Source organism: Engraulis encrasicolus, chromosome 12 (assembly GCF_034702125.1).
Source record: "Engraulis encrasicolus isolate BLACKSEA-1 chromosome 12, IST_EnEncr_1.0, whole genome shotgun sequence".
Taxonomy (NCBI): domain Eukaryota; kingdom Metazoa; phylum Chordata; class Actinopteri; order Clupeiformes; family Engraulidae; genus Engraulis; species Engraulis encrasicolus.
Window position 1 is genome coordinate 313,573 of NC_085868.1, and position 13,497 is coordinate 327,069.

At 42.6% G+C, this 13,497-nt stretch overlaps 1 long non-coding RNA gene across 2 annotated transcripts; it reads left to right on the forward strand.

Moving 5' to 3' along the window:
- Positions 1–805: 805 nt before the first annotated feature.
- Positions 806–3,499, forward strand: LOC134459960 (uncharacterized). Of its 2 annotated transcripts, none has more exons than XR_010036918.1 (4): positions 806–1,116; positions 1,343–1,431; positions 1,627–1,795; positions 2,083–3,499. It is a non-coding gene; the product is annotated as an uncharacterized LOC134459960 (long non-coding RNA). The 2 variants fall into 2 exon arrangements; XR_010036917.1 differs by having other exon boundaries at positions 807–1,116; positions 1,339–1,431.
- Positions 3,500–13,497: the final 9,998 nt, after the last annotated feature.

Below are 13,497 nucleotides of genomic sequence, written 5' to 3' on the forward strand. Positions count from 1 at the left end.
GGAAATCTGTGCTAGTTTACTATACTATTTCCAACCTGGTAGCTAGCTAGCTAGCCAGCCTGGTCAGAATGGACAAAGGCAGCACATCTCAGAATCTTGTTACGACAATACGAGGCAAATGTGAATGGAGTACATCGTTATGTGTAAGATAAGACGTTAACATGACAAGGGTGAGATGAAAGATACTAAGCTAGCCAGACTAGAATAAAAGTTAACTAGGCCTACCACGAAAAGTTCATTCATAAACGTTTTGACGGTCTTTCGAATGGTTATCGGATGGTGTGCTTGCTTGCTTAAATATCATAAAGTTCGCCACAAAGTGATCACGAAATGATCTCCGTATTAATAACAGTTTCGTGGTTTGTTACTCGTTTGAATAAACATTTAGTTTTGACATCCCTTTCAAATGACACGCGGAAGTTTTGAATATTTGTTGTACCACGAGCTATCACGAAATTATGCTGGGCCAAAAGGTGTTTATACAGTAGTTTCTTCCTGTGCTGCGTTGTGCACGTCTGTTTCATCATCTGAGCTATCAGTTGTGTTTCTTTGAAGCAAAGATGTATAGAATAGCACTGAAAGTCGGAGGTGTCATATTTGTTCAACCTGGTGTTAAACGTAATTTCAATTCTTGACCAGTGCATGTAAAGAAATTGAAAATAAAACCGACTTGACTTGTCATTGGGTCTGATTTTAAATGTGCCATATTCACACACTAAATAAGACACTAAGGTCAAGCACAAGCAGATAAAAAAAAAAAAAAACAATTCTCAGAGCAGATTAGAGCAGACGTTTCAGGTTGCTGCCATCAGAGAGTAGTGACTTGACCTTAGTGTCTTTAGTGTGCTCCCACATTGAGCTCTACTTTTTGGGTCCATGCACCTACTTATTTCTAAACATCTAGAGCGCAACAATACCCCTGCCTCCTGATATGCCATATAACCTGTATCTCTCCAAGTGTGTGTGTGTGTGTGTGTGAGAGAGAGAATGTGTGCACGCAGATATAAGAAGTTGGGGTTGATGATCCACATGATGGTGATGGACCAGGACAGCTCTGGACCTCCTGACTGGCAGCTCCATCCTCAACCTCTCTTCCTGCCCTTCACACATGTGCAGGTAAGGCCAATTTTTAAAAACTTACTACATTGTCTGAGGCAAAAGTAGGAGAAAAGGAGTGTGCGAGTGAGTGAGAACCCGGTCATTATACATGTGACCCTTAAAGGGCGTGTGTGTGTCCTAGAACCAAGACAGTGGCAGTGTGTGTCTGTCTGCCTTTGGTTAAGGGTATCTTTAAGATACTACCTTGTTGTGGTAACATAATTTTGCTATTTCTGACAGGCAGCCAGTTTTCTGAAAGATGGTTGATGTCAGTACCAACATGTTGTGATGGGGGCTTCCACCTGAGCTGAACACAGAAACTTGCACACAGTGGTGAGTAAATCACTGAATCTGCTTTGTTCTGCACTAGACCAATAAGTATAGTACAGTAATAGTGACCCCTGTACAGGTCAGACGCTCTGTAACTCTTCAGCCTGGAGTTCTGCATTAAAATGATGGGTGTGATTTTTATGTAGTGTATTCTATGTATACCCTCTCGTGTGTGTGTGTGTGTGTGTCTGTGTGCAGTTGGAAGCAGTCGTTCCTGCTCAGCATCGATATGCCAGTAATGGGTTTGATGAGCCACAGCATGGTGATGGGCAATCAGCATCAGGACCAGGGCAGCTCACAAGGAGAACCTCCTGCCCTGCCTCGTCATCCTCAACCTCCCATCTCCCTGCTCTTCACACATGTGCAGGTGAGGCCAACCTCTAAAATGCACACTTGACTTGAGGCAAAGGGGGAGAATAGGCCTGCGTGCCTGCCTGCCTGCCTGCCTGCCTGAGTGCCTGCGTGCCTGCCTGCCTGCGTGCGTGCGTGCGTGCCTGCGTGCTACACTTTAAGACAGTAGCAGTGTGTGGGGGGGCGTGTGCACAAGCATATGCACATGGTCATGTCATGGTCATGTCTTTCTGTAGGTAGATAGGGGGTGCTTGTTTTTGTCTTTATTTTCATTCATAACATTAGCATGCCTTTTTTTGACAGGCACGGAGCCAGTTTTCAGAGGGAGGGCTGATGACACCAGCAACTTTGGTGAACCTGATCAACCCAGCACCAACCACTGTGCCCCTCCTCCTCTGCCAACTGCACCACATGGCTCCACCATCTCAAAAAGGCACAGACACTACTCCTACTACTTCCTGCGAAGGATGAGAGAAGAGCCGACCGCCCCACATCGGCACTCACCACCTTCTACAGGGGTGTCATTGAGAGCATCCTGACCAGCAGCCTCTCTGTCTGGCATGGCAGCCGTCAAGCTGAAGACTAGAAGGCAGTACAGAGAGTGTGGTGAGAACGGCAGAAAAGCTCATAAGATCACCCCTACCAGCCATTCAGGATCTGTACACTTCACACTGTTCCAAGAGGGCAATGAACATCATAAAGACACAACTCATCCAGCATACAGACTGTTCTCCCTACTACACAAGCACACTGGGAAACGGCTTCTTTCCACAAGCCATCAGACTCCTCAACGCACTGAAGAAAACCACATGAATATTCCAAGGACACTGGAGAATATTCCATGAACACTTCTTTCACCATGCCACTTACACTTTACTCATTGCTCCTTATATACAGCATCTTCACATCACCTGTATGATCTCTTCCTGTCGTGTGTGTGTGTGTGTCCACTGTGTTTGTGTATTTATTGTCCATCAGTATGTTAATCTTCTTATTGCACACTGTTTGTGTCTCTGTGTGACTGTATTTATTGTATGTATCAGTCTGTATTTCATGTCAATGCATTATTTTTAGTTATTAGTTAAACTGCACATTGGAGACTGGTCAAACACAATTTCAAACTTTGTGTTAACCCTCCATAGATTTTTATTTAAAAAATGGAGTCTAATCTACTGTACTACACAGGCTATCAACAGACCACACAGTTGAGTGCTGTTTTATGCACTCTGAATATGAGAAGGAGAGGTAACCGTTCACACTTCATAGTGTAAAAGTAAACAGAAATACATTTTCACATTTCATTCCTGTCTCGTTCACTTCTTTCAGCAATGTATGTGGCCTACATGCAGGGAAGCTGACAGGGGGGGCAAAGGGGTCCGTTGACCTGGGCCCAGTGAGACGAGGGGTCCAGGAATGGGTCCTCATTACATCATACCTGCAAACTCGTCACCTTTTGGTGACAGTCACCTTTTTCCTGTCCAATTAGGTCATTCACGTGAATAGAAATAGAACCCCAGCTCTACACTGTCACCTTTTTTTCTTTGACGAGTTTGCAGGTCTGTTACATTGTATGTAGTCTATGTATTGAGTGGGGGGCCCTTTCAGATGACTTTGTCCTGGGCACAGCCAAAGCTGTCAGCGGTCCTGATTATGTACGCACAAACACTGGTTATGATGGTAGGAAAAATGTTCTCTGTTTTCTGATGGCCTTTGAATTAAGACAGGCCAATCTGGAACCTCTCCTGGATAAAGAGGTAGGCCTAAGCTTCAATAGTGTGACCTCACTCCTAAATCATAGACAGACATGGAGTATGGTAGGCCTATGGTAATGAAGAAATAGTTTTTCTCCAATAAAACAAACAAATAGCCTATTGCTATTTCAAATACTATTTCATATATTTTTTCATTAATATCTGCTCTTTCCAAGCTGACCACATTGCCACATAAATGTGGTGAGGTGACACTCATTACTTTAAAAAGTCGGGAATGTGTTGCTGATGTTTTACATCGTTTCAAACTTTTCTAAGTAGCCTATATCATGTCTTACCAAGTGAACAACCTCGCCAAAAAGGGTTTTTTAATTATTATTATTTTTCCGGGTGTGTTAATATCCTGGAAAGGATGTTTAATCATATAGCCTACACAGTGTTAACAGTGACCTCGACACACACAGCTAGGTAAGGTAAGCTCATTGACAGTAAATAGAAGCTTAATGTCAACGTCGTCGTGTTGACATTTTGGCGACCTGGTACGTTGCTATGACAAATTTGTGCATAGCGACACGAGTCCTAAACAGTAGGCTACAATGTCCGAGGTACGGGAAGACAAAGCAAAAGACATATTGGGATTAGAAAACGTGTGATTTATCTCACTTTCTTACATAAATTGTTGGAATGTTCAGTGAAACGTTTCTCTGGAAGATAACAATTTGCACGGGATATCTTTGTAACAAACATGGAGCCTTCATCCGGAAATGGCCTTGAAAATGACATCATGCAGTATCCCTTCACGATTGGCCAATACGGCAAATGCCGGGAACGCCCATGGGCGTGCTTGCATTAAGGGTGGAACTGTTTTACTGCAGCTGGACCCTTCTCGCATGCCATACCCGGAGAGACAGTGATAGTATGCAATGAATTGTTCTGGTTTTATGCTTGTGTGTGTGCATGTGCGTGTGCGTGTGTTTTTTAATGTTCTTAATGCAAGTTTGTGTGTGTGTGCGTGTGCGTGTGTTTAATGTTCTTAATGCAAGTGTGTGTGTGTGTGTGTGTGTGTGTGTGTGTGTGTGTGTGTGTGTGTGTGTGTGTGTGTGTGTGTGTGTGTGTGTGTGTGTGTGTGTTGTGTGTGTGTGTGCGTGTGCGTGTGCACGCATGTGCGTGTGCACGCATGTGCGTGTGTGTATGTGTGCGTGTGTGTGCGTGTGTGTGCGTGTGATATTTTTAACACATGTATGCTTAATGTTCCTAATTGACCGTAATGTTCTTTTATGTTATCTGTACGCTTTGGCAACACTGTTACCAATAGGCATGCCAATAAAGCATATTTGAATTTGAATTTGAATTTGAATTTGAGAGAGAGAGGTCTGATAAGAAAATATTAGACTTGGCAGTGTAATTACTGAAATGGTGGGTGTTCTCCCTCAGTAGGATTTCACTTCATCCTTAATGTCACTAAGATCCTTCCAGGTCATTATTTTCTATGATTATACCGCTCTCCTCTGAAAGGTGCCTCTTTGCAGTCTTTCATTTACTTTGAATGGGTCTTTGCCTGGTGCTCAGTGGTCAAATGATATCTTAAGTCTGACAGATGCCAGTGTGAATGTCAGTGGTAGTTTATATAGGCCTAACTCTGATTCATGGGTGTCTGCTGGCAGTCAGTGTTTTCTGTCTGTCAGGCCTCCTTGGTCAACCCCACAGACATCATATATGAAGACTAGATGCGTCGTCCGCGTTCCCGTCATGCAAGCCGAACGTCCGCGCATGGCGGCCATGTTAGCGCAGCCTGCTGGCTCAACCAGTTGCAGTGAGTTTTTGGTGTTGTATACTCTTCAGATGGCCATAATTCCCTCAAATTTATTTCGATTTTCGTAAGGGTTGGTTTTTTACACAGTATAAAAAATTCCAAACGAAAGTATATGTTGATACTGCATAGTGATGCATATCCACATTATTATTATATTATATTACATTATATTATAATGTTCATAGGTCTAAAATCATGTATAATATAATTCAGTAGGCTTATTCAGGTAATTAAATAGATCCCATAAACAAATGCACAAAGTAATCTTTTATATTTTCAGTAAAATAACAAATAAACGTTCACTTTAGTCTACATTCTACTTTGGTTTCGACAGCTCCACCTTGTGTTCAAAATGAGTCGTGACGCTAAAGCCAGATAGAATTAACTTGTTGCGCTGTAGGCTACATCTCTCTTCCAGTACGTCATCTCTGTCGTCTATAATTTGATGCAATGAATATATCCATGCCGTCAACGTAATGCACAGCAATGATTAAAATGTGTATTAGCTGTAGGTCTATCTAATTTTTTGGACAAATAGGTTAAGTGGGAAGCATAGGCCTATTACTCTCCTGGGCGTTTTACCCCAGTCTACACTTAAGTTTTAAGGAGCCCTACCATTTATAAACACGTGTCAATATTTCAGCGAAGCAACAGTATACATTTTTAAGTATCCCAACGTTTCAACTCTTCAGTTTACTTCAGGTATAAGCTTAACGGAGGGTCTGTGGAGAGTTTAGGCTGCGCTAATATGGCCGACCTGTGTGGACGTTCTTGAAATACGCGATGACGTATCTAGTCTTCCTATATGATGTCTGTGGTCAACCCAGTTCTGAGATAACCAATGTTGTTCAGAATTCTGGCGTCAGGGTGTCTGTGTCTGTGTCTGTACCAGTGACGTTTTGCACACGCTGTTATTGTCTCCTACGATTGGTGCAGACCTTCGTGCACGAGCAGTACACGAACTCATTTGCATAGACTTTCGCGCCACAAACTGGTCAGCAGGGTCGGAGCTATGCCATGCAGCGCAGTGTGACCAGAACAGGAGTCCACGCTGGACTGTTTGTTAATGCAGGAGTCATCTCTACCTTTTCTCTCAGTTTCTTTCCCTCTTCCTTTCACGGTCATCTCAGACTCCTAATGTCCCCTCTCTGTGTTATGCCGTGCGTCTTTGAGAACGTAACTTGCTATTACTGTTTTGTTACTGTATTGTTTGTGTACTGCTCACGCTTGTTTGTTATAGGCCTATTGCAACATCGCGACGGCCGCGCGAGTATGTCTTCCGTGTTTCATTGTTTGTCTGTTATATTTGTAATAGCACTTATTGTTCCTCTATGCCGCGGTTTTGTCAGAATGTCGCTGATTTGTTGAGCAGTGTGTTACTTTGGCAGAGTAGCGTTACACATGTCAGTGTTTCATTCAAGAGCTGCGTGACCTGTTCTCCTCTGTGCGTGTAGTCACGCAGGGAGCGCTTGTCTCGTCCCATTTAAAGGAGCCACGCTCCTTTTTTCCTTATGCAACACACTCGGTGTGTTTTCATTGGCTTTGCACTGTGTAACTTGCTGTGGGCATTTACACAAGTATGTTGGTTAAGGATATTTGTTTTAGACATTTATCCATTCTCTCTGGTAAAGATATTTGCTTTTGACATTTATCTCTCATTTTTCCCCTTTGTATATATTTGTATATATTGTATTTCATTCATGAATGTTGTGCATTCGTGTAATTTATTAGGCCTATTATGTATATTCATGTGTATTCATGTTTATTATGTATGATTCACTCATGTCTTCTTTGCATTTTCTGTTTTCTATTTTTATAGTAAACCACGGTTCATTGGTTTCAAGGGTTCCCTACAACGTGTGTGTGTGTGTCTCTTCATTTGGGATTATCTATTTTTGTTCTGGCCGGACAACCTGTGCAGTTTACTATTTTTCCCTGAACCAGCCCATTATACAGTCCTTTAAGAGTTCCAAAACTAGCACCATTTTTTACAAATGTACTGTATTGTTGCTCATTGAAATATCATTACAGCAGGATGACTGATGACGAAGTGGACAAGAGACAGCTTATCAACACCACACAGAAGGACACCCAGAGAGAGATCATCATTGGAGACTAGACTGCATAATCAACCATCCCACACTTGCACACCTGCACACTCTCCTGCACTATTTTGCTGTTGCTGACACGCCGACCCCAGCCCTCAACACCTGTGAACTCTTATTGACTGCTGTACCAAACAACCAGGACTACAATTCTGCTTTAGCCAGGCCTTTTATCACACTGACTGTTTTTTCACAGTAAACAGTACATCACCCATTACCTCTTTTACCAGGCAGTGTGTGTGTGTGTGTGTGTGTGTGTGTGTGTGTGTGTGTGTGTGTGTGTGTGTGTGTGTGTGAGAGAGAGAGAGAGAGAGAGAGAGAGAGAGAGAGAGAGAGAGAGAGAGAGAGAGAGAGAGAGAGAGAGAGAGAGAGAGAGAGAGAGAGAGAGAGAGAGAGAGGCTGCGAGTGATTGTAGTGTGATGAGTGGGTTGGGGTTGCGGTTGGGGGCACACAGTGGCAACATGTGGATTCCCGGCTCTTCACCCTGGATCTCTTCCTTGGACTATGCATAGTGACTTTGGCACCTAGACACTAATCTTTGATCTGATCCTGTGAATATATATAGTATGGTGAATATCTGTGAATACATATGCAATGTTGAGTGTAATGTTCTTGTGTCTTCTATATTTAGGCCCTATGTATGTATGTATGCTACTTGACACCTTAATTTCCCTCGGGATCAATAAATTATACTCTACTCTACTGTATCTTTTGATTTTTTTGATTTTTCTAAAGGTGAAAATATTTACAGTGCGCTTCAAACATCAAAACAAAAGATGAGCAATAACATGAAATCAGACAAACCAAAGAATATATACACCCAGAACCATTTTCTTTATCCAAAACCCCTTCAAAACTGGACAAAATAATAATAATAATAATACTGTAAAATAGTCTGTTCCAGTAAACCGTGGGAATCCCTATAGGCTATTTACAGACATCGAAACAATCACCCAGTTTGCTTCAAACAAGGAAGTGGGCTACCTGCATGCTGGTGAGTTTGTGAGTACAGAAATGCTTGGTTTTTACAAAAAAACCTCTTATGATTGGAAAAGGCCAGTTTGCAAGTTGTGTTTTAACTTCTAGAGATTGCTAAAACTAATGAGAACTTAGAGATGAATGTCAAAAATGCGCATTTTGAAATGAGGTAGAAATGACACATTGAAACATCGGAAATAGTGGTATGCCTTTCCCTGCACTCTAAGTTACAATGATAGGCAAAAAGGTATGGCAAAGAATGGTAAACAGGTAACAGTGAACAATGAGCCAGGGAAATGACAACAGTACATGGATGAAGAGTGAAACACAGTCAGTGTCATTGCAGTGGGCCTGGTCATTGAATGCCAGTGTTCTGACAAACGGTCCTACATGTAATTTCCTCCTACAAAGTCTCACTGTTAGAGCGCAGAGCACAAAACGTCATTTCCTGTCATTTTAGAGAATTTTATCATACATCAGCTGTTCCTACACTGTGCAGCACTAATGGAGGGAAAATAAATTGAGTCTTCAATATAGTGTAAATTCCAACTTAATGCTGATGCTGATTCCTAACCATTGTGTGAAATGAATCTCATCAGACCACACAACATGGTTCCAGTGATCCATATCCTTGGTCTGTCCATCTCTCTTGAGATCAAGACAAAAACAAAATTGACTTTAGATGGTGTCAAGCATGTGTGGTGGTAAACAAGTGAAAGCATGAAAGTTAAAGCCCATTGGGAAACTCCAACTCCCATTGTCATTGTGACACAGCACACAAGTGAACACTGCACACTGCACACAACAAAATTGCATTTATGCCTCACCCGTGTAAGGGGGCAGCCCTCAATGGCGCCCCTAGGGAGCAGTGTGGCGGGACGGTACCATGCTCAGTGTACCTCAGTCATGTAGGATGATGGGGGCAAGAGAGCTGGTTGATTACTCCCCCCACCAACCTGGCGGGTCGGAAGTCGAACCGGCAACCTTTGGGCTGCCTAAATAAGTGAGTTTTACAAAAAAAGTGTATCATCTGGCTAGCCATAGTGGGACTGGCATGGTTTGGGAATGCATGAATGCCATCAACATTGGAGATCTGGGGTCCGTATCTCGAAAGTGTCCTTTGTAAGAACGACTCAACTCCCTCTCAACAGCGACGCTCACCACTAAATCCAAGGGAACGGTAAGACGGTCTTAAGACGGTCTTAAGACGGTTAGCATGGACAAGAATCGAGAAACGGACCCCTGAATTACACCAAAAGAAACAAGCAAGTCAACATGCACTGGGACTACTGAAGCAGATCATGATTCTCTCCATAGGATTTCATTCAAATCTCACACCCATCTATTTTACCCAGGTACAGACTCAAAATGTAAAAGTTCAATGTAAAGAAAGGTTGAAACGCACACAGATGACTTCCCTTTTCATTTTGAGATGTTTCGGGCCAACACGGCCCATTCTCAGACACTCTCTACAGGATTTTAACCTGGGGTGTACTCTTTGGTACATGTTGAAAAAACCTTAATGGATGTATTTTGATTTTTTTGTGATTGAGCAACACATTTAAGCGGTTATACATGTTGCTAACAGTTCACTAATCATTGTGTCGAAGTGAAATTTCTTTAATGTTTTCCTATAAAAAGATATACTTACAAATCTGCAAAAATGTGAGGTGTGACATAGCTGAAATGCATTGGAATGCCTGTTGAAGTGGAATGTTTAAGTCGCGAGCTGGGGGCACATCAAGTATCCTGACTTCATTGAAAATCGTGACCTCAACACAGCAATGGCAGCCCAAAGTGGCAAGAATAGTTAATATGTTGCACATTGCTCAGCAATGATCATTCTATGGACAAATATAGTTGAATCTGATAGGTTAATGGTTGCAAAACAGCTTGTGAACTTTTCAATCGTTTAGTTATTGCCATTGCCTCTTTCACTTTCACAGATGATACACAGCGAAATGAAACGTGTATGGCCCCCATACTCAATTAGCATCTATTTGTGGCCCTCAAATATTTTTTTTATTTTTATTTTTTTGGTCGTCTCTAGTTTTGAAATCGCGCCCCAGGCGCTAGGAAGAAGCGTCCGTGCCCCGCCCCCTCAGTTTCTCCCTGTTTGTAAGACCCAGACAGAAGTCACTAACTATGAGGGTGTAGTCCAGGAGCCCAGGGGGGGTCCACCTAGTTGGGAAGGTTACCAATTTTTACGAGTACCAAGATGTCCGGCATGGTCCCCAGATAGAGGAACAGCACGTCTGCCGAGTTCCCTCGGGTGGGTGTGGCAAGGAGGGGGTAAAACTGGCACCCAAAAAATGGGCTAGATCAGTTGGTGAGGTTACCACTTGGAACCTGTTGTAAATTGTTCATCATAGTCCCCTGATAGAGAAATGACCACTGCCAGACATTTTTAGTGGTGGGTTACCCCCGGCAGACGCCCCCGTATGATGATACCCCAAAAAATGGGCTAGATCAGTTGGTGAGGTTACCACTTGGAACCTGTTGTAAATTGTTTGTCATGGTCCCCTGATTGAGGAATGGCCACTGCCAGATGTTTTTGATGGTGGGCGGGGCTTGCCAGACATCATTAACTGGGGGGTAAAAAATGGGCTAGATCAGCTGGTGAGGTTACCACTTGAAACCTCATGTAAATTGTTCATCATAGTCCCCTGATAGAGAAATGACCACTGCCAGACATTTTCAGTGGTGGGGGACACCCGGCAGACGCCCCCGTATGATGACACCCCCGAATATAGGCAAGGTCATTCACATAAGGTTTGAACCAGGCATAGTACAAAAGACAAATGAGACCACTTTTGTAGATTATTCCAACATGGGGAATTGATTGGAAGGGTCAACATGTTCAGAAACATGTTTTGGGTACTTTTTAGGACAAAAATGACTTCAATTTAAATCCGAATAGGAACCAGTGGGCAGGCTTTCAAAATCAATGCAAACATGACATGTTTCTGATTTTAAAAAATGGTGGCCAACATATTTAATTAAAATTTACAAAATAATAAATCAATATTTACTGTTATGACCAAAGTACAGTAACTTTTGCAGTTAAAAATGTCTCTTTCAAAATTGCAGACAATGGAGAAGATCCCCCTTTTCATGTATGGAAATTGCAATGTTCCTATAATGAATACTTACATAGGCTACTTAAATATTCCACAGAGCACCTTAAAGCAAATCGTGGACAAATTGCGCTGATTTTGAAGGCCTGTGAATGGTACTAAGAAATTGCATTACTACAGTACATGCACTACTGCACCATTGTATGTTAACAGCAATTTGAAATTCCCACTTTCCAGCAGCTCTGAAGATTTAGAATCAAAATACTTAACATAGGCATACACAGCAGCAGGGTGTGTTGCATTGTTGCTGTGAGGTATAGCATGCACATGTGCAGTTCCATTGGCGTGTGCGTGTGTGTCAAACATCCAATCCAATAACAAATTCATCCACCCACCCAGGGCCTCTTCTTGTTGATATTGTACACTCTCAGTCAAATGTTCCACAGAGGAGGCGATTTCTGCCATCCACCCAGCCCTTACCTGGACAAAATGAGTAATATGAGAGAATGCTTTGATATGTGAGGATGCTGGGCATATACTTCAATTCAGCATTCAACACCATAATAGTATATTTCATGTACAGAATGTGCAAGCTGGGTCACTGACCATCCACACAGCACCCATCACTGACTTTGTTACTGGTGTATAGAGAGTGAATTACACAACATTCCTAGGGAGGACATCTGCTGGAACAACCCTTCATCATTGATTAAGACCACCAATGCCACTGCTTCCTGGGTAAAGTTGAGTGGGCAATTTCATCTCCCATCCATCATGAACATTTGTTCAGCTAGTGCCACTCATTCAAGTTGGCCCATAATGTGCTCTGTGGCAAGTAAGTTTGCTGGGTCCCCTACCAGAGTCCACAGCATGGATGGGATGCCAGGAGACATGCCAGTACACCAAGGGACATGGAGGAGGCCATAGGAGAGTTTACAATCCAGCAGCGGGATACTCATGAACGACCATCCGGGTACTTTGCTCCTAAATGGGTGAAAACAAACTGAATGTCTCATCAAATTACATGCTACATCGGCTACCCTAAATGAACACAGTACATGCTTCAGTCATGGCCGTTTGCCAATATTATTTATAACAGTCGGCAATACAACACATTTTCGGCATGTGCGCGTGAACAGCGCTTGTCTACAGGTCCTTATCTTTCGCTTATTAAACCCCAACACCAGCAATTGACTTCCATTGCCTGTTTTCCCCCACAAATGGGCGTAACGCACATGGAAAACGTCACGCCGTTCATGAGTATACAACAGCAGTGTAGAAATGGGATTGACCCAGAACACAGATCACCCCCCTAAAACAACTGCATCAAGTCTTTGCACTGTTTGCTAATAGCACGACACCCACTCTGTTCTCCAAGATATATTTACTACTTTTATTATTTGTATTATTTGTATTATTTTATTATAGTATGTATTTATGGCTGCTGTAGTTTGACATGAATTTTGTTGTGTACTTAAGGATATATTATTTGTTTGCACAGATAGGCCTACATATACCTATGGAACTGTACTATGTGACTGCAGCTTTACCTGCATACCTCACAAGAACTGCCTGGGCCCTGCAAAACACACACACACACACACACACACACACACACACACACACACACACACACACACACACACACACACACACACACACACACACACACACACACACACACACACACACACACACACAATGTGACTGCACCTTTACCTGCAGTATCTCACAATAACTGCCTGGGCCCTGTAACATGCAACACACCATTGCTACGCCCCCACATTGACATAGCTCTATTTATTTGTTCATCACTTAATTATTTCTCAATACTTGAATACTGTTACTGGTCCTGTCTTGCACTTTAATGTCTGTCAGTTAATGTCAGTCCTGTCGTCTATGTTGGGGAATTCGGGTAAATTGGGCCACTTTGGGCCATTCGCTTATATGCAAAAAAAAGTGGCCCAATTTACCTGAATATTATCTAAATATTCAGAACTGAAATTTCAAATAGCTGTTAACATACAGTGGTGCAG